At 47.3% G+C, this 20495-nt stretch overlaps 17 non-coding genes across 17 annotated transcripts; 15 read left to right on the forward strand and 2 right to left on the reverse strand.

The window, feature by feature from the left end:
• Positions 1–5703: 5703 nt before the first annotated feature.
• trnap-agg (transfer RNA proline (anticodon AGG)) lies at positions 5704–5775 on the forward strand. Its single transcript has one exon. It is a non-coding gene; the product is annotated as a tRNA-Pro (tRNA).
• An 845-nt stretch (positions 5776–6620) lies between these two features.
• On the forward strand, positions 6621–6692 carry trnap-ugg (transfer RNA proline (anticodon UGG)). Its single transcript has one exon. It is a non-coding gene; the product is annotated as a tRNA-Pro (tRNA).
• A 1466-nt stretch (positions 6693–8158) lies between these two features.
• Positions 8159–8230, forward strand: trnap-ugg (transfer RNA proline (anticodon UGG)). Its single transcript has one exon. It is a non-coding gene; the product is annotated as a tRNA-Pro (tRNA).
• Positions 8231–8536: 306 nt separating this feature from the next.
• Positions 8537–8608, forward strand: trnap-cgg (transfer RNA proline (anticodon CGG)). Its single transcript has one exon. It is a non-coding gene; the product is annotated as a tRNA-Pro (tRNA).
• A 306-nt stretch (positions 8609–8914) lies between these two features.
• Positions 8915–8986, forward strand: trnap-cgg (transfer RNA proline (anticodon CGG)). The gene has a single exon. It is a non-coding gene; the product is annotated as a tRNA-Pro (tRNA).
• Positions 8987–10567: 1581 nt separating this feature from the next.
• Positions 10568–10639, forward strand: trnap-ugg (transfer RNA proline (anticodon UGG)). Its single transcript has one exon. It is a non-coding gene; the product is annotated as a tRNA-Pro (tRNA).
• A 1467-nt stretch (positions 10640–12106) lies between these two features.
• trnap-ugg (transfer RNA proline (anticodon UGG)) lies at positions 12107–12178 on the forward strand. The gene has a single exon. It is a non-coding gene; the product is annotated as a tRNA-Pro (tRNA).
• Positions 12179–12484: 306 nt separating this feature from the next.
• trnap-cgg (transfer RNA proline (anticodon CGG)) lies at positions 12485–12556 on the forward strand. The gene has a single exon. It is a non-coding gene; the product is annotated as a tRNA-Pro (tRNA).
• A 306-nt stretch (positions 12557–12862) lies between these two features.
• Positions 12863–12934, forward strand: trnap-ugg (transfer RNA proline (anticodon UGG)). Its single transcript has one exon. It is a non-coding gene; the product is annotated as a tRNA-Pro (tRNA).
• Positions 12935–14281: 1347 nt separating this feature from the next.
• Positions 14282–14354, reverse strand: trnaq-cug (transfer RNA glutamine (anticodon CUG)). The gene has a single exon. It is a non-coding gene; the product is annotated as a tRNA-Gln (tRNA).
• A 159-nt stretch (positions 14355–14513) lies between these two features.
• Positions 14514–14585, forward strand: trnap-ugg (transfer RNA proline (anticodon UGG)). The gene has a single exon. It is a non-coding gene; the product is annotated as a tRNA-Pro (tRNA).
• A 1473-nt stretch (positions 14586–16058) lies between these two features.
• On the forward strand, positions 16059–16130 carry trnap-ugg (transfer RNA proline (anticodon UGG)). The gene has a single exon. It is a non-coding gene; the product is annotated as a tRNA-Pro (tRNA).
• Positions 16131–16436: 306 nt separating this feature from the next.
• Positions 16437–16508, forward strand: trnap-cgg (transfer RNA proline (anticodon CGG)). Its single transcript has one exon. It is a non-coding gene; the product is annotated as a tRNA-Pro (tRNA).
• Positions 16509–17774: 1266 nt separating this feature from the next.
• Positions 17775–17846, forward strand: trnap-agg (transfer RNA proline (anticodon AGG)). Its single transcript has one exon. It is a non-coding gene; the product is annotated as a tRNA-Pro (tRNA).
• A 619-nt stretch (positions 17847–18465) lies between these two features.
• On the reverse strand, positions 18466–18538 carry trnar-ccg (transfer RNA arginine (anticodon CCG)). Its single transcript has one exon. It is a non-coding gene; the product is annotated as a tRNA-Arg (tRNA).
• Positions 18539–18697: 159 nt separating this feature from the next.
• trnap-ugg (transfer RNA proline (anticodon UGG)) lies at positions 18698–18769 on the forward strand. The gene has a single exon. It is a non-coding gene; the product is annotated as a tRNA-Pro (tRNA).
• Positions 18770–20236: 1467 nt separating this feature from the next.
• trnap-ugg (transfer RNA proline (anticodon UGG)) lies at positions 20237–20308 on the forward strand. Its single transcript has one exon. It is a non-coding gene; the product is annotated as a tRNA-Pro (tRNA).
• The last annotated feature ends 187 nt before the right edge of the window (positions 20309–20495 follow it).

Consider the following 20495-nt stretch of genomic DNA (forward strand, 5'->3'; position numbering starts at 1 on the left):
TGGAGTATCCAGAATAACCCCGCCATTTTTAAATAGTTTGGCCAGAGATAGTTACTAAACTTACTTAGTCCCCCTTACAGCCTTTTTCCCGCACACCCGCTCCACGCCATTGGCCGAAGTCGCGGGGTGGGCGGGGCCGTCTATTTGTCCCCTTACAGCCTAAGTGAAGCCAGGGGGCAGGGATCGATGCCGGTCACCGCAAATGACCACTTTATTCATGAAACATGACCTTTTAATGCAGTGTCCACAGGGAGCCCACAGGGGCTCCGTCGAATAAGTTGCAGGTGGGAATTCCACACATGTGTTGAAATCGCCTCGTAAATACGGGGATTCACCCGCTGAAAATGTCAAAGTTAAAAACAGCATCCCACCCGCACCTTATTCGACAGGGCCCCTGTAGGCTCCCCCTGGACAATATGATTTTTTGCAAATTTTGCACAATTAATATCTCGGGAGTTAAGCCGAGTTGGAGCTCCAAACTCCGGGCATGAGGGGGGCCCAGTGGGGCCCTTCAGACCCCACCGTCCCCGGCTCGTGGGACCTTCCGTTTCCGAGATATGGCCACTTCCTGTCCAGGTTTGACCGGGTGTATCTCGGAAACCAAGCCGACTTGGAGGTCCATACTCCGGGCATGGGTAGGCACCCATGGGCCCCCCATTACCCCAGAGTATGGAGCCCAAAGTCGGCTTGGCTTTGGAGTTATGCCCGGTCAAAAATGGGACTTTGTGGTGTACACCTTTTAATGCAGTGTCCACAGGGAGCCCACAGGGGCCCCGTCGAATAAGTTGCAGGTGGGAATTCCACACATGTGTTGAAATCGCCTCGTAAATACGGGGATTCATCCGCTGAAAATGTCAAAGTTAAAAAGAGCATCCCACCCGCAACTCATTCGACGGAGCCCCTGTAGGCTCCCCGTGAACAGTATAATTTTATGCCAATTTTGCACAATTAATATCTGTAATGTACATCAGTGTGTTGTGCTGTGTCCCCTGAGGGGTGTACAGTAGGCTTGACCACAAATAACCACCTTATTTATGAAATATGACCTTTTAATGCAATTTCCACGGGGAGCCTACAGGGGGTCCGTCGAATGAGTTGCAGGTGGGCTCCGAACTTTAAACGGCTATAACTCAGGGACCCAACCGCCTAGAGACACCAAACTCGGGTCAAAGTAGGGTCCCGAGGGGCCCTCTCCAACGCGCCCTAGCCCGTGCTTCTAGCGCCCCCACGGTCCGAGATACGGGGCCCAACAGGAAAGGGTTCACTTCAGAAGGAAGGGTCTCAGAACCTTGGGACTCTGGGGTCTGAGAGGGCCCCTAGGGACCCCTCACCACCCCAAAGGACGATCCGCTGGGGCCCGTAATTTCCGAGATATAGATCGTTTTGTCCAAAAGTCCCTTATGTATAACCCGGTGTATCTCGGGAGTTAAGCCGAGTTGGAGCTCCAAACTCCGGGCATGATGGGGGCCCATTGGGCCCCTTCAGACCCCACCGTCCCCGGCTCGTGGGACCTTCCGTTTCCGAGATACGGCCACTTCCTGTCCAGGTTTGACCGGTTGTATCTCGGAAACCAAGCCGACTTGGAGCTCCATACTCCGGGCATGGTTAGGCACCCATGGGCCCCCCTTCACCCCTGAGTATGGAGCCCAAAGTCGGCTTGGCTTTGGAGTTATGCCCGGTCAAAAATGGGAGTTTGTGGTGTACACCTTTTAATGCAGTGTCCACAGGGAGCCCACAGGGGCCCCGTCGAATAAGTTGCAGGTGGGAATTCCACACATGTGTTGAAATCGCCTCGTAAATACGGGGATTCACCCGCTGAAAATGTCTAAGTTAAAAACAGCATCCCACCCGCAACTCATTCGACGGAGCCCCTGTAGGATCCCCGTGAACAGTATGATTTTATGCAAATTTTGCACAATTAATATCTGTAATGTACATCAGTGTGTTGTGCTGTGTCCCCTGAGTGGAGTACAGTAGGCTTGACCGCAAATATCCACTTTATTTATGAAATATGACCTTTTAATGCAATGTCCACGGGGAGCATACAGGGGCTCCGTCAAATTAGTTGCAGGGTGGGACTTCAACCAAAACATACCACCCGCAACTTATTCGACGGAGCCCCTGTAGGCTCCCCCTGGACAGTATGATTTTATGCTAATTTTGCACAATTAATATCTGTAATGTACATCAGTGTGTTGTGCTGTGTCCCCAGAGTGGTGTACAGTAGGCTTGACCACAAATAACCATTTTATTTATGAAATATGACCTTTTAATGCAATGTCCACGGGGAGCGTACAGGGGCTCTGTCAAATAACTTGCAGGTGGGACTTCAACCAAAACATACCACCCGCAACTTATTCGACGGAGCCCCTGTAGGCTCCCCCTGGACAGTATGATTTTATGCTAATTTTGCACAATTAATATCTGTAATGTACATCAGTGTGTTGTGCTGTGTCCCCAGAGTGGTGTACAGTAGGCTTGACCACAAATAACCATTTTATTTATGAAATATGACCTTTTAATGCAATGTCCACGGGGAGCGTACAGGGGCTCTGTAAAATAACTTGCAGGTGGGACTTCAACCAAAACATCCCAACCGCAACTTATTCGACGGAGCCCCTGTAGGCTCCCCCTGGACAGTATGATTTTATGCTAATTTTGCACAATTAATATCTGTAATGCACACCATTGTGTTGGATTGTGGTCCCTGTGTGTTGTAAAGTAGCCTTTACCTAAAAAAAACTCAATAAACACACTAAACTGTAGCTTAATAAGATATCCAGTGGCTGCAACCAATCGGATGTCGCCCAAATTTGATGTGGTCGTTTTTGGCTAATATCTCAGCGAAAACACCACCAAAAATCATGAGACTGGTATCGTTCTTTTCAGTTTGGCGAGATGGTTCCATTGAGCTCACCTTCGCCGAGTTACGGGCTATTTAAAATTTTCGCAGTGGGTTACCATCCATGTAACTACATGCGCTCGTAGGTGAGTCTGCCCAGGCCGGGCCGCCCTGCTTCATACCCGGCTGGGATCCCCTTTCGCCGCAGTTCACCCTGGGGCCTGCTGGTGCGAGAGGGTACCCTGCAACAGTGTCCTCCATTGAGGCTTGATTCTCAGGGGTTGACCCTGGGGCTTGAGCCTCTCTGGGGTCCCGATTCTGGGGCTGAATTTGTTGTGGCGCCCTTGAGGATCCAGGCACTCTGGACTCCTCAGCCAGCCCCGGGTAGGGTGGCCCGTCCTGGGTCAAAGGCAGATTTAACCCCCACCCCTGGAGGTCCATCTGGAGCTAAGACGGTCCTAAAATGGACCTCCGGGGTTATATAGGAGAGGTATAAGGAGCAATCCAAGCCCAGCACTGTGGCTGGGGAAAAACTCCTGGAGGGTGAGGGCCTCCAGGAGAAATCCAAGCCCAGCCAGGGGACTTTCTGGCTGGGGAAGATCCAAGAGTGCCCCCCTGGCTGGGGAAAAAATCCTGACTGGGGAAAATCCTGACAGGGGAAAATATTCTGGAGGGAGAGGGCCTCCAGGAGCAATCCAAGGCCATCCAGGGTGCACTCTGGCTGGGGTAAAATCCAAGCCAATAGTGCCCCCTGACTGGGGAAAACGTTTATCGTGACTGGGGAAAAAATCCTGGAGGGAGAGGGCCTCCAGGAGCAATCCAAGCCCAGCCAGGGTGCACTCTGGCTGGGGTAAAATATAAATTTGTCCGTGCCATGGAGCTCTGGAAGTCCTGGAGGGAGAGGGCCTCCAGGAGCAATCCAAGCCCAGCCAGGGTGCACTCTGGCTGGGTAAAAATCCTGGAGGGAGGGGGCCTCCAGGAGCAATCCAAAACCTAAGTCCAAAACGTTGCGTTACTCATGGAGCTCCAGGCACTCGGGACTCCTCGGCCTGCCCCGGGGAAGGTGGCCCATCCTGGGTCAAATGCAGATTTAACCGCCACGCCTGGAGGTCCATCTGAAGCTAAGACGGTCCTAAAATGGCCCTCCGGGGTTTTATGAGGAGAGGTACAAAGAGCAAACCAAGCCCAACCAGGGTGCACTCTGGCTGGGGTAAAATCCAAGCCAATGGTGCCCCCTGACTGGGGAAAACGTTTATCGTGACTGGGGAAAAAATCCTGGAGGGAGAGGGCCTCCAGGAGCAATCCAAACCCAGCCAGGGTGCACTCTGGCTGGGGTAAAATATAAATTTGTCCGTGCCATGGAGCTCTGGAAGTCCTGGAGGGAGAGGGCCTCCAGGAGCAATCCAAGCCCAGCCAGGGTGCACTCTGGCTGGGTAAAAATCCTGGAGGGAGGGGGCCTCCAGGAGCAATCCAAAACCTAAGTCCAAAACGTTGCGTTACTCATGGAGCTCCAGGCACTTGGGACTCCTTGGCCTGCCCCGGGGAAGGTGGCCCATCCTGGGTCAAAGGCAGATTTAACTGCCACCCCTGGAGGTCCATCTGAAGCTAAGACGGTCCTAAAATGGACCTCCGGGGTTTTATGAGGAGAGGTACAAAGAGCAAACCAAGCCCAGCCAGAGTGCACTCTGGCTGGGGATAAATCCTGGAGGGAGAGGGCCTCCAGGAGCAATCCAAGCCCAGCCAGTGTGCGCTCTGACTGGGATAAAATATAAATTTGTCCGTGCCATGGAGCTCTGGAAGTCCTGGAGGGCGAGGGCCTCTCCGTGGACAGGGGGGCGTGTCCGGGATCGATCCCCGCCCCCTGGCTTCATTTAAGCTGTAAGGGGACAAAACAGGCTCTCCGTGGACAAGAATAGGCTGTAAGGGGACAAACATGCACTCTGTGGACGGCCCCGCCCACCCCGCGACTTCGGCCAATGGCGTGGAGCGTGTAAGGGTGAATAGGCTGTAAGGTGGACGTTTAAGCACCCCGTGTACGCCCAACCCTGACTTATTCGACGGCCTTCGAATGGGTTGAGGTTGGGACGTCGGTGAGCCACCTGGTGGCCGATGCCCGAACTGCGGTTTTGGGGGGGTAACTTCTGGCCCCTCCCATATGGCCCCTGGGGGGTCTAGAGTCTTGGGACCACCTCTCAGCTGCCCTTGGGGACGGCCCCTTTCGGGAAGGGTTGTCACGGGACCCCCCAAAAATCATCTAGGGGGCGCTGCGCAGCGTCCCCGGAGTGCGTCCCCTCCCGCGTCATTCGAGCGGTGCGGTGTACCCTGTTCGAAATGACTTCCCTAGAGTGCGTAATGGAAAAGCGCCATAAGTGTACCCAAATTAGCCCCAAGGTTAGGTTTCATCGGTAGTGCCTTTGCCATATGTTATTGGGCCTAAAACTAGAGAAAAGGGTAAAACATTACAACAATAATAGAACTAGAACTTGTAAACAACTCTGTAAAATACAATTAAAGATATACAAACAGACGATATATATATATATGTATATATATATATATATGTACACAATAAAAAAAGAAAGATATATAAAAAAATTATCAAAAAAAGATTTTGGTATGAGTTAAATAATACTAATTAAAATGTATATTACTGTACTATTTACTAATTACTAACTGTAATTCAGCCAGATGGCAAGTGTTTATTTCCTTGGCAGAACGTACTCAGAATCGCTGCATGCCAGGGAGTACGGCTCCCTAACGACAAACGCTTTCTATTAAAACTAGTGGCTGCTCATTCTGTTAGAAGCCAGGGTTCGGCGACTGTACAAGTGTACGCACAAAGTCCGAGACTTCATCCGCCAGGCTCGTTGGTCTAGGGGTATGATTCTCGCTTAGGGTGCGAGAGGTCCCGGGTTCAAATCCCGGACGAGCCCTCTCTCCTTTAGTATGAGTTCAAGGGTTCTCTGACTCTTTTTGCTGTTGCTGCTTTTCTCTATCAACCATTTCTTATCTGGCCATTTTACTCCAAGCCACTTAGTACTTGACTTCACGTTCTGCAGCATCAGAGGCTGATGCATCGGCCAAATTTAAGTTTTTGCAGGCCTGTAGATGCCGTAGTGGGATTCAAACCATTTTATTTCGCTCCTAATTGAATTACCGTGGCTCTTTTGCAGAAACGCTAAGCACAGGTATACTTGTTGCTCTGTGGAGTTTCTTTGAACAAATTATCATTGACTTTTTGCAGCATTTTGTGCCTCTCTGTTTTCGTACGCAAAGCCTTCGTTGTAGGTCTGGTGCAACAGCAAAAAGCGGCCTTTTCCCATTAAGCCAATGGGCCTCTTGCGCAGGGTGCTTTGTGTAATTTCAGCCTGATAGGGCACATGCACGGGCAGGACAGAACAGAGTGACGCACACAAAAACCCAGCACAGCTATCAGAAGTTTGTCTGTTCTATGCTAATTCAGATCTTGCGGTCATCATGGCTACAGGCTTGCTTTGAACAAACCATCCTTGAATTTGTCGAACGGCCACCTTAAATGTAGCCCATTAAAGACGACCCAGGTGGGACTTGAACCCACAATCTCCAGCGGCTGATGCCTTATCCATTAGGCCACTGGGCCTTGTCTGCCAAGCTTTGCCTTTGATCTGTAATATGACTTCAAGTGGTTTCTGCTGCTCAAACAACTACACTTTGGTATCTCAACGCCAGGTCGGGTTCCGTCTTTGAGGTGAACTTCACTGAATTTGTGGCGCCCTCCCGAAACACTTGCTTTCGATGAGGCTCGTTGGTCTAGGGGTATGATTCTCGCTTTGGGTGCGAGAGGTCCCGGGTTCAAATCCCGGACGACCCCAGCAGCTTTGGAACAAGCAGCCAGTTGGCTCCATCCTTTTGCAGCACTGAACCAAACTCAAAACTGTCGTGGTTTTGAAATCCTTAAGGCTGTTTGTCTTCATCTGTACTACAACAGAGCCAAGATTCAGCCAGATGACTAGGGTTGGGTATCGGTTGGGTTTTATCCGATTCCAGTACCTACTCTGTATTTTTTAAACGGTTCCGGTGCTTAAACGGTTCTTAAATCGGTACTTAAGAAAATGAAACCGCACACACTTTATCAAAAAATAATACCCTTTAATTTACAGGGCCAAACTGGACACAATATTAACTTAAATCTTTAAACAATATAAATACAAGTAACATATGGTAATAATAAAACCAATATAAAATAAAAATTCATTTCACATAATATCAAATGAAACAATATTGTATCAAACAATGTAATAATACTGGAGATTAATAGAGATTACTAGCAGGCAGAGCTGCCAACTCTCACGCATTGACCGTGAGACTCACGCAAATGACCCTTTTCACACAGAAAAATCGCGGACAAAGAGGACACTGACACCGACAGACAAGACAGAGAAGGTTACTTTTGATATGGAACAAATCCACAGCTGTCAGATTCTGTCAATATTTTTACGAGATTCACACAATAAATAACATTTTGGCTCTTTGAAATGTGACAGATCGCTGTAGCGCGTCAGTTCAAACGGCACGTGATACAGCAGCCTACAAATCCACTGCTTCTTAGCTACGCAGCGTTGAGAGAACCTATGAAAGAGAACATCTCTGGTTACTGGTGTAACATATCTCTCAATAGGGAACGGGACGCTGCCAAGCTCCTCGCGCTGCCGACCAGCTTCCTTTTTCGGCAGAGAAATCTGAGGAGCAGATGGCGCGCGCGCGCCAACATAATATGACGACGTAAGTGCGTCGATGCCGCGCCCGCGCCATCAGCCAATGAATTGGCTTGATTCTATATGGGATTCAGACTATCGTCACACCCAGAGGGCGTTCTGACCATGGTTCTGACACGTAATTTTACACGTGAAATGCAACCAAACCTTGCGAGAAAGAGCGCGCATGCGAGACAGAAGAAACTGTGCTCCAAACTGTGTATAACACGCACGGCGGAGAAGGAGAGAGCGAGAGACCTTGCGTGTGTGTGTGTGTGCGTGTTTGTCTAATGAAGTTAGGCACCGAAATCAGGCACCGAAATTTTCGTTCTTATTCGGTCTGGTTACTACCGTTTACGTCGGAACCGGTTCCCTATTGGCACCGAGTTTCGGTACCCAACCCTACAGATGACAAGCGGTTATTTCCTTGCACAGAACGTACTCTGAATCGCTGCCTGCCAGGGAGTGCGGCTTCCTAACGACAAACGCTTTCTATTAAAACTAGTGCCCGCCCATTCTGTTAGAGGCCAGCGTTCGGTGACTGTACAAGTGTACGCAAGTAGCCCGATGCCTTTAGCAGCCAGGCTCGTTGGTCTAGGGGTATGATTCTCGCTTTGGGTGCGAGAGGTCCCGGGTTCAAATCACGGACGAGCCCAGCAGTCTCAGCAGGAGCAGCCTGTTGGCTCAGTCCTTTGGAGCGCTAAGCCAAACTCAAAACTGCTGTGCTTTTGAAATCCTTAAGGCTGTTTGTCTTCATCTGTACTACAATTTAGCCAAAAGTCAGCCAGATGACAAGTGTTTATTTCCTTCACAGAACATACTCACAATCGCTGCCTGCCAGGGAGTACGGCTCCCTAACGACAAACATTTTGCATTAAAACTAGTGCCTGCCCATTCTGTTAAAGGCCAGCGTTCAGTGACTCTACAAGTGTATGCAAGTAGCCCAAATCTTCATTAAGCAGGCTCGTTGGTCTAGGGGTATGATTCTCGCTTCGGGTGCGAGAGGTCCCGGGTTCAAATCCCGGACGAGCCCAGCAGTCTCAGCAGGAGCAGCCTGTTGGCTCTGTCCTTTGGAGCGCTGAGCCAAACTCAAAACTGCTGTGCTTTTGAAATCCTTAAGGCTGTTTGTCTTCATCTGTACTACAATTTAGCCAAAAGTCAGCCAGATGACAAGTGTTTATTTCCTTCACAGAACATACTCACAATCGCTGCCTGCCAGGGAGTACAGCTCCCTAACGACAAACGTTTTGAATTAAAACTAGTGCCTGCCCATTCTGTTAAAGGCCAGCGTTCAGTGACTGTACAAGTGTATGCAAGTAGCCCAAATCTTCATTAATCAGGCTCGTTGGTCTAGGGGTATGATACTTGCTTCGGGTGCGAGAGGTCCCAGGTTCAAATCCCGGATGAGCCCAGCAGTCTCAGAACGATTCAGCCAGTTGGCTCATTCCTTTGCAGCACTGAGCCGAACTCAAAACTGTTGTGGTCTGCTCAAATCCTTGCTCCTGCTCGTGTTCATCTGTCCTATAACTTAGCCCAGATTTTATTTATTTATTTATTTAGAAAAGGGACAGAGTACATTAATCAACATTCATGAATGTAGGTGTACCCAAATTAGCCCCAATGTTAGGTTTCATCGGTAGTGCCTTTGCCATATGTTATTGGGCCTAAAACTAGAGAAAAGGGTAAAACATTACAACAATAATAGAACTAGAACTTGTAAACAACTCTGTAAAATACAATTAAAGATATACAAACAGACGATATATATATATGTACACAATAAAAAAAGAAAGATATATAAAAAAATAATCAAAAAAAGATTTTGGTATGAGTTAAATAATACTAATTAAAATGTATATTACTGTACTATTTACTAATTACTAACTGTAATTCAGCCAGATGGCAAGTGTTTATTTCCTTGGCAGAACGTACTCAGAATCGCTGCATGCCAGGGAGTACGGCTCCCTAACGACAAACGCTTTCTATTAAAACTAGTGGCCGCTCATTCTGTTAGAAGCCAGGGTTCGGCGACTGTACAAGTGTACGCACAAAGTCCGAGACTTCATCCGCCAGGCTCGTTGGTCTAGGGGTATGATTCTCGCTTAGGGTGCGAGAGGTCCTGGATTCAAATCCTGGACGAGCCCTCTCACGTTTAGTATGGGTTCAAGGGTTCTCTGACTCTGTTTGCTGTTGCTGCTTTTCTCTATCAACCACTTCATAACTGCCCATTTTACTGCAAACCACATAGTACTTGACTTCACGTTCTGCAGCATCAGAGGCTGATGCATCGGCCAAATTTAAGTTTTTGCAGGCCTGTAGATGCCGTAGTGGGATTCAAACCATTTTATTTCGCTCCTAATTGAATTACCGTGGCTCTTTTGCAGAAACGCTAAGCACAGGTATACTTGTTGCTCTGTGGAGTTTCTTTGAACAAATTATCATTGACTTTTTGCAGCATTTTGTGCCTCTCTGTTTTCGTACGCAAAGCCTTCGTTGTAGGTCTGGTGCAACAGCAAAAAGCAGCCTTTTCCCATTAAGCCAATGGGCCTCTTGCGCAGGGTGCTTTGTGTAATTTCAGCCTGATAGGGCACATGCACGGGCAGGACAGAACAGAGTGACGCACACAAAAACCCAGCACAGCTATCAGAAGTTTGTCTCTTCTATGCTAATTCAGATCTTGCGGTCATCATGGCTACAGGCTTGCTTTGAACAAACCATCCTTGAATTTGTCGAACGGCCACCTTAAATGTAGCCCATTAAAGCCCATTGTGGGACTTGAACCCACAATCTCCAGCTCCGGAGGCTGATGCCTTATCCATTAGGCCACTGGGCCTTGTCTGCCAAGCTTTGCCTTTGATCTGTAATATGACTTCAAGTGGTTTCTGCTGCTCAAACAACTACACTTTGGTATCTCGACGCCAGGTCGGGTTCCGTCTTTGAGGTGAACTTCACTGAATTTGTGGCGCCCTCCCGAAACACTTGCTTTCGATGAGGCTCGTTGGTCTAGGGGTATGATTCTCGCTTTGGGTGCGAGAGGTCCCGGGTTCAAATCCCGGACGAGCCCAGCAGCTTTGGAACAAGCAGCCAGTTGGCTCCATCCTTTTGCAGCACTGAACCAAACTCAAAACTGTCGTGGTTTTGAAATCCTTAAGGCTGTTTGTCTTCATCTGTACTACAACAGAGCCAAGATTCAGCCAGATGACTAGGGTTGGGTATCGGTTGGGTTTTATCCGATTCCAGTACCTACTCTGTATTTTTTAAACGGTTCCGGTGCTTAAACGGTTCTTAAATCGGTACTTAAGAAAATGAAACCGCACACACTTTATCAAAAAATAATACCCTTTAATTTACAGGGCCAAACTGGACACAATATTAACTTAAATCTTTAAACAATATAAATACAAGTAACATATGGTAATAATAAAACCAATATAAAATAAAAATTCATATTTACATAATATCAAATGAAACAATATTGTATCAAACAATGTAATAATACTGGAGATTAATAGAGATTACTAGCAGGCAGAGCTGCCAACTCTCACGCATTGACCGTGAGACTCACGCAAATGACCCTTTTCACACAGAAAAATCGCGGACAAAGAGGACACTGACACCGACAGACAAGACAGAGAAGGTTACTTTTGATATGGAACAAATCCACAGCTGTCAGATTCTGTCAATATTTTTACGAGATTCACACAATAAATAACATTTTGGCTCTTTGAAATGTGACAGATCGCTGTAGCGCGTCAGTTCAAACGGCACGTGATACAGCAGCCTACAAATCCACTGCTTCTTAGCTACGCAGCGTTGAGAGAACCTATGAAAGAGAACATCTCTGGTTACTGGTGTAACATATCTCTCAATAGGGAACGGGACGCTGCCAAGCTCCTCGCGCTGCCGACCAGCTTCCTTTTTCGGCAGAGAAATCTGAGGAGCAGATGGCGCGCGCGCGCCAACATAATATGACGACGTAAGTGCGTCGATGCCGCGCCCGCGCCATCAGCCAATGAATTGGCTTGATTCTATATGGGATTCAGACTATCGTCACACCCAGAGGGCGTTCTGACCATGGTTCTGACACGTAATTTTACACGTGAAATGCAACCAAACCTTGCGAGAAAGAGCGCGCATGCGAGACAGAAGAAACTGTGCTCCAAACTGTGTATAACACGCACGGCGGAGAGGGAGAGAGCGAGAGACCTTGCGTGTGTGTGTGTGTGCGTGTTTGCCTAATGAAGTTAGGCACCGAAATCAGGCACCGAAATTTTCGTTCTTATTCGGTCTGGTTACTACCGTTTACGTCGGAACCGGTTCCCTATTGGCACCGAGTTTCGGTACCCAACCCTACAGATGACAAGCGGTTATTTCCTTGCACAGAACGTACTCTGAATCGCTGCCTGCCAGGGAGTGCGGCTTCCTAACGACAAACGCTTTCTATTAAAACTAGTGCCCGCCCATTCTGTTAGAGGCCAGCGTTCGGTGACTGTACAAGTGTACGCAAGTAGCCCGATGCCTTTAGCAGCCAGGCTCGTTGGTCTAGGGGTATGATTCTCGCTTTGGGTGCGAGAGGTCCCGGGTTCAAATCACGGACGAGCCCAGCAGTCTCAGCAGGAGCAGCCTGTTGGCTCAGTCCTTTGGAGCGCTAAGCCAAACTCAAAACTGCTGTGCTTTTGAAATCCTTAAGGCTGTTTGTCTTCATCTGTACTACAATTTAGCCAAAAGTCAGCCAGATGACAAGTGTTTATTTCCTTCACAGAACATACTCACAATCGCTGCCTGCCAGGGAGTACGGCTCCCTAACGACAAACATTTTGCATTAAAACTAGTGCCTGCCCATTCTGTTAAAGGCCAGCGTTCAGTGACTCTACAAGTGTATGCAAGTAGCCCAAATCTTCATTAAGCAGGCTCGTTGGTCTAGGGGTATGATTCTCGCTTCGGGTGCGAGAGGTCCCGGGTTCAAATCCCGGACGAGCCCAGCAGTCTCAGCAGGAGCAGCCTGTTGGCTCTGTCCTTTGGAGCGCTGAGCCAAACTCAAAACTGCTGTGCTTTTGAAATCCTTAAGGCTGTTTGTCTTCATCTGTACTACAATTTAGCCAAAAGTCAGCCAGATGACAAGTGTTTATTTCCTTCACAGAACATACTCACAATCGCTGCCTGCCAGGGAGTACAGCTCCCTAACGACAAACGTTTTGAATTAAAACTAGTGCCTGCCCATTCTGTTAAAGGCCAGCGTTCAGTGACTGTACAAGTGTATGCAAGTAGCCCAAATCTTCATTAATCAGGCTCGTTGGTCTAGGGGTATGATACTTGCTTTGGGTGCGAGAGGTCCCAGGTTCAAATCCCGGATGAGCCCAGCAGTCTCAGAACGATTCAGCCAGTTGGCTCATTCCTTTGCAGCACTGAGCCGAACTCAAAACTGTTGTGGTCTGCTCAAATCCTTGCTCCTGCTCGTGTTCATCTGTCCTATAACTTAGCCCAGATTTTATTTATTTATTTATTTAGAAAAGGGACAGAGTACATTAATCAACATTCATGAATGTAGGTGTACCCAAATTAGCCCCAATGTTAGGTTTCATCGGTAGTGCCTTTGCCATATGTTATTGGGCCTAAAACTAGAGAAAAGGGTAAAACATTACAACAATAATAGAACTAGAACTTGTAAACAACTCTGTAAAATACAATTAAAGATATACAAACAGACGATATATATATATATGTACACAATAAAAAAAGAAAGATATATAAAAAAATAATCAAAAAAAGATTTTGGTATGAGTTAAATAATACTAATTAAAATGTATATTACTGTACTATTTACTAATTACTAACTGTAATTCAGCCAGATGGCAAGTGTTTATTTCCTTGGCAGAACGTACTCAGAATCGCTGCATGCCAGGGAGTACGGCTCCCTAACGACAAACGCTTTCTATTAAAACTAGTGGCCGCTCATTCTGTTAGAAGCCAGGGTTCGGCGACTGTACAAGTGTACGCACAAAGTCCGAGACTTCATCCGCCAGGCTCGTTGGTCTAGGGGTATGATTCTCGCTTAGGGTGCGAGAGGTCCCGGATTCAAATCCTGGACGAGCCCTCTCACGTTTAGTATGAGTTCAAGGGTTCTCTGACGCTGTTGCTGCTTTTCTCTATCAACCACTTCATAACTGCCCATTTTACTGCAAGCCACATAGTACTTGACGTCACGTTCTGCAGCATCAGAGGCTGATGCATCAGCCAAATTGAAGTTTTTGCAGGCCTGTAGATGCCGTAGTGGGATTCAAACCATTTTATTTCGCTCCTAATTGAATTACCGTGGCTCTTTTGCAGAAACGCTAAGCACAGGTATACTTGTTGCTCTGTGGAGTTTCTTTGAACAAATTATCATTGACTTTTTGCAGCATTTTGTGCCTCTCTGCTTTCGTACGCAAAGCCTTCGTTGTAGGTCTGGTGCAACAGCAAAAAGCGGCCTTTTCCCATTAAGCCACTGGGCCTCTTGCGCAGGGTGCTTTGTGTAATTTCAGCCTGATAGGGCACATGCACAGGCAGGACAGAACAGAGTGACGCACACAAAAACCCAGCACAGCTATCAGAAGTTTGTCTGTTCTATGCTAATTCAGATCTTGCGGTCATCATGGCTACAGGCTTGCTTTGAACAAACCATCCTTGAATTTGTCGAACGGCCACCTTAAATGTAGCCCATTAAAGACGACCCAGGTGGGACTTGAACCCACAATCTCCAGCTCCAGAGGCTGATGCCTTATCCATTAGGCCACAGGGCCTTGTCTGCCAAGCTTTGCCTTTGATCTGTAATATGACTTCAAGTGGTTTCTGCTGCTCAAACAACTACACTTTGGTATCTCGACACCAGGTCGGGTTCCGTCTTCGAGGTGAACTTCACTGAACTTGTGGCGCCGTCCCGAAACACTTGCTTTCGACGAGGCTCGTTGGTCTAGGGGTATGATTCTCGCTTTGGGTGCGAGAGGTCCCGGGTTCAAATCCCGGACGAGCCCAGCAGCTTCGGAACAAGCAGCCAGTTGGCTCCATCCTTTTGCAGCACTGAACCAAACTCTAAACTGTCGTGGTTTTGAAATCCTTAAGGCTGTTTGTCTTCATCTGTACTACAACAGAGCCAAGATTCAGCCAGATGACTAGGGTTGGGTATCGGTTGGGTTTTATCCGATTCCAGTACCTACTCGGTATTTTTTAAACGGTTCCGGTGCTTAAACGGTTCTTAAATCGGTACTTAAGAAAATGAAACCGCACACACTTTATCAAAAAATAATACCCTTTAATTTACAGGGCCAAACTGGACACAATATTAACTTAAATCTTTAAACAATATAAATACAAGTAACATATGGTAATAATAAAACCAATATAAAATAAAAATTCATATTTACATAATATCAAATGAAACAATATTGTATCAAACAATGTAATAATACTGGAGATTAATAGAGATTACTAGCAGGCAGAGCTGCCAACTCTCACGCATTGACCGTGAGACTCACGCAAATGACCCTTTTCACACAGAAAAATCGCGGACAAAGAGGACACTGACACCGACAGAAAAGACAGAGAAGGTTACTTTTGATATGGAACAAATCCACAGCTGTCAGATTCTGTCAATATTTTTACGAGATTCACACAATAAATAACATTTTGGCTCTTTGAAATGTGACAGATCGCTGTAGCGCGTCAGTTCAAACGGCACGTGATACAGCAGCCTACAAATCCACTGCTTCTTAGCTACGCAGCGTTGAGTGAACCTATGAAAGAGAACATCTCTGGTTACTGGTGTAACATATCTCTCAATAGGGAACGGGACGCTGCCAAGCTCGCCGCGCTGCCGACCAGCTTCCTTTTTCGGCAGAGAAATCTGAGGAGCAGATGGCGCGCGCGCGCCAACATAATATGACGACGTAAGTGCGTCGATGCGGCGCCCGCGCCATCAGCCAATGAATTGGCTTGATTCTATATGGGATTCAGACTATCGGCACACCCAGAGGGCGTTCTGACCATGGTTCTGACACGTAATTTTACACGTGAAATGCAGCCAAACCTTGCGAGAAAGAGCGCGCATGCGAGACAGAAGAAACTGTGCTCCAAACTGTGTATAACACGCACGGCGGAGAGGGAGAGAGCGAGAGACCTTGCGTGTGTGTGTGTGTGTGTGTGCGTGTTTGCCTAATGAAGTTAGGCACCGAAATCAGGCACCGAAATTTTCGTTCTTATTCGGTCTGGTTACTACCGTTTACGTCGGAACCGGTTCCCTATTGGCACCGAGTTTCGGTACCCAACCCTACAGATGACAAGCGGTTATTTCCTTGCACAGAACGTACTCTGAATCGCTGCCTGCCAGGGAGTGCGGCTTCCTAACGACAAACGCTTTCTATTAAAACTAGTGCCTGCCCATTCTGTTAGAGGCCAGCGTTCGGTGACTGTACAAGTGTACGCAAGTAGCCCGATGCCTTTAGCAGCCAGGCTCGTTGGTCTAGGGGTATGATTCTCGCTTTGGGTGCGAGAGGTCCCGTGTTCAAATCCCGGACGAGCCCAGCAGTCTCAGCAGGAGCAGCCTGTTGGCTCAGTCCTTTGGAGCGCTAAGCCAAACTCAAAACTGCTGTGCTTTTGAAATCCTTAAGGCTGTTTGTCTTCATCTGTACTACAATTTAGCCAAAAGTCAGCCAGATGACAAGTGTTTATTTCCTTCACAGAACATACTCACAATCGCTGCCTGCCAGGGAGTACGGCTCCCTAACGACAAACATTTTGCATTAAAACTAGTGCCTGCCCATTCCGTTAAAGGCCAGCGTTCAGTGACTCTACAAGTGTATGCAAGTAGCCCAAATATTCATTAAGCAGGCTCGTTGGTCTAGGGGTATGATTCTCGCTTCGGGTGCGAGAGGTCCCGGGTTCAAATCCCGGACGAGCCCAGCAGTCTCAGAATGATTCAGCCAGTTGGCTCATTCCTTTGCAGCACTGAGCCGAACTCAAAACTGTTGTGGTCTGCTCAAGTCCTTGCTGCTGCTCGTGTTCATCTGTCCTATAACTTAGCCCAGATTTTATTTATTTATTTATTTAGAAAAGGGACAGAGTACATTAATCAACATTCATGAATGTAGTGGCGCTTTTCCACTACACAGTACCAGCTCGCCTCGGCTCGGCTCGGCTCGGCTCGACTCGACTCGCCTTTGTTTGGTTTTCCACTGTGTAAAAGTTGTACCTGTACCTGCTTTCGGGTACTTTTTTTCGTACCACCTCCGGCGAGGTTCTAAGCGAGCTGAGGCGAGCTAAGCCGATACTAAAATGTGACGTGAAAACAATGCCGACTGCTGATTGGTCACAGAGAATCTGCGTCATCATTGCACGCGCCAGATGGAGTATCCAGAATAACCCCGCCATTTTTAAATAGTTTGGCCAGAGATAGTTACTAAACTTACTTACTATTATTATGGCAACTCGAAAGAATACGCCGTGGTCAAACGAGGAGGTGCAGACATTCCTTTGTTTGGTTGCCGAAGAGAAGATCCAGCGAGATCTTGATGGGGCAACGAGGAACGAAATGCGTCGCTATGACGACCGGGTACTATTTGTGGCGGTACTTTCTGCAATGGAAAACGGAGCGAAAAGCGAGCCGAGTCGAGGCGAGCCAAGGCGAGTCGAGTCGAGTCGAGCTGGTACTGGTAATGGAAAAGCGCCATAAGTGTACCCAAATTAGCCCCAAGGTTAGGTTTCATCGGTAGTGCCTTTGCCATATGTTATTGGGCCTAAAACTAGAGAAAAGGGTAAAACATTACAACAATAATAGAACTAGAACTTGTAAACAACTCTGTAAAATACAATTAAAGATATACAAACAGACGATATATATATATATATATGTATATATATATATATATGTACACAATAAAAAAAGAAAGATATATACAAAAATTATCAAAAAAAGATTTTGGTATGAGTTAAATAATACTAATTAAAATGTATATTACTGTACTATTTACTAATTACTAACTGTAATTCAGCCAGATGGCAAGTGTTTATTTCCTTGGCAGAACGTACTCAGAATCGCTGCATGCCAGGGAGTACGGCTCCCTAACGACAAACGCTTTCTATTAAAACTAGTGGCTGCTCATTCTGTTAGAAGCCAGGGTTCGGCGACTGTACAAGTGTACGCACAAAGTCCGAGACTTCATCCGCCAGGCTCGTTGGTCTAGGGGTATGATTCTCGCTTAGGGTGCGAGAGGTCCCGGGTTCAAATCCCGGACGAGCCCTCTCTCCTTTAGTATGAGTTCAAGGGTTCTCTGACTCTTTTTGCTGTTGCTGCTTTTCTCTATCAACCATTTCTTATCTGGCCATTTTACTCCAAGCCACTTAGTACTTGACTTCACGTTCTGCAGCATCAGAGGCTGATGCATCGGCCAAATTTAAGTTTTTGCAGGCCTGTAGATGCCGTAGTGGGATTCAAACCATTTTATTTCGCTCCTAATTGAATTACCGTGGCTCTTTTGCAGAAACGCTAAGCACAGGTATACTTGTTGCTCTGTGGAGTTTCTTTGAACAAATTATCATTGACTTTTTGCAGCATTTTGTGCCTCTCTGTTTTCGTACGCAAAGCCTTCGTTGTAGGTCTGGTGCAACAGCAAAAAGCGGCCTTTTCCCATTAAGCCAATGGGCCTCTTGCGCAGGGTGCTTTGTGTAATTTCAGCCTGATAGGGCACATGCACGGGCAGGACAGAACAGAGTGACGCACACAAAAACCCAGCACAGCTATCAGAAGTTTGTCTGTTCTATGCTAATTCAGATCTTGCGGTCATCATGGCTACAGGCTTGCTTTGAACAAACCATCCTTGAATTTGTCGAACGGCCACCTTAAATGTAGCCCATTAAAGACGACCCAGGTGGGACTTGAACCCACAATCTCCAGCTCCGGAGGCTGATGCCTTATCCATTAGGCCACTGGGCCTTGTCTGCCAAGCTTTGCCTTTGATCTGTAATATGACTTCAAGTGGTTTCTGCTGCTCAAACAACTACACTTTGGTATCTCGACGCCAGGTCGGGTTCCGTCTTTGAGGTGAACTTCACTGAATTTGTGGCGCCCTCCCGAAACACTTGCTTTCGATGAGGCTCGATGGTCTAGGGGTATGATTCTCGCTTTGGGTGCGAGAGGTCCCGGGTTCAAATCCCGGACGAGCCCAGCAGCTTTGGAACAAGCAGCCAGTTGGCTCCATCCTTTTGCAGCACTGAACCAAACTCAAAACTGTCGTGGTTTTGAAATCCTTAAGGCTGTTTGTCTTCATCTGTACTACAACAGAGCCAAGATTCAGCCAGATGACTAGGGTTGGGTATCGGTTGGGTTTTATCCGATTCCAGTACCTACTCTGTATTTTTTAAACGGTTCCGGTGCTTAAACGGTTCTTAAATCGGTACTTAAGAAAATGAAACCGCACACACTTTATCAAAAAATAATACCCTTTAATTTACAGGGCCAAACTGGACACAATATTAACTTAAATCTTTAAACAATATAAATACAAGTAACATATGGTAATAATAAAACCAATATAAAATAAAAATTCATATTTACATAATATCAAATGAAACAATATTGTATCAAACAATGTAATAATACTGGAGATTAATAGAGATTACTAGCAGGCAGAGCTGCCAACTCTCACGCATTGACCGTGAGACTCACGCAAATGACCCTTTTCACACAGAAAAATCGCGGACAAAGAGGACACTGACACCGACAGACAAGACAGAGAAGGTTACTTTTGATATGGAACAAATCCACAGCTGTCAGATTCTGTCAATATTTTTACGAGATTCACACAATAAATAACATTTTGGCTCTTTGAAATGTGACAGATCGCTGTAGCGCGTCAGTTCAAACGGCACGTGATACAGCAGCCTACAAATCCACTGCTTCTTAGCTACGCAGCGTTGAGAGAACCTATGAAAGAGAACATCTCTGGTTACTGGTGTAACATATCTCTCAATAGGGAACGGGACGCTGCCAAGCTCCTCGCGCTGCCGACCAGCTTCCTTTTTCGGCAGAGAAATCTGAGGAGCAGATGGCGCGCGCGCGCCAACATAATATGACGACGTAAGTGCGTCGATGCCGCGCCCGCGCCATCAGCCAATGAATTGGCTTGATTCTATATGGGATTCAGACTATCGTCACACCCAGAGGGCGTTCTGACCATGGTTCTGACACGTAATTTTACACGTGAAATGCAACCAAACCTTGCGAGAAAGAGCGCGCATGCGAGACAGAAGAAACTGTGCTCCAAACTGTGTATAACACGCACGGCGGAGAGGGAGAGAGCGAGAGACCTTGCGTGTGTGTGTGTGTGCGTGTTTGCCTAATGAAGTTAGGCACCGAAATCAGGCACCGAAATTTTCGTTCTTATTCGGTCTGGTTACTACCGTTTACGTCGGAACCGGTTCCCTATTGGCACCGAGTTTCGGTACCCAACCCTACAGATGACAAGCGGTTATTTCCTTGCACAGAACGTACTCTGAATCGCTGCCTGCCAGGGAGTGCGGCTTCCTAACGACAAACGCTTTCTATTAAAACTAGTGCCCGCCCATTCTGTTAGAGGCCAGCGTTCGGTGACTGTACAAGTGTACGCAAGTAGCCCGATGCCTTTAGCAGCCAGGCTCGTTGGTCTAGGGGTATGATTCTCGCTTTGGGTGCGAGAGGTCCCGGGTTCAAATCACGGACGAGCCCAGCAGTCTCAGCAGGAGCAGCCTGTTGGCTCAGTCCTTTGGAGCGCTAAGCCAAACTCAAAACTGCTGTGCTTTTGAAATCCTTAAGGCTGTTTGTCTTCATCTGTACTACAATTTAGCCAAAAGTCAGCCAGATGACAAGTGTTTATTTCCTTCACAGAACATACTCACAATCGCTGCCTGCCAGG

Source organism: Rhinichthys klamathensis, unplaced genomic scaffold, assembly GCF_029890125.1.
Source record: "Rhinichthys klamathensis goyatoka isolate OS25496 unplaced genomic scaffold, OSU_Roscu_1.1 h1tg000223l_1, whole genome shotgun sequence".
In the NCBI taxonomy this organism is placed as follows: domain Eukaryota; kingdom Metazoa; phylum Chordata; class Actinopteri; order Cypriniformes; family Leuciscidae; genus Rhinichthys; species Rhinichthys klamathensis.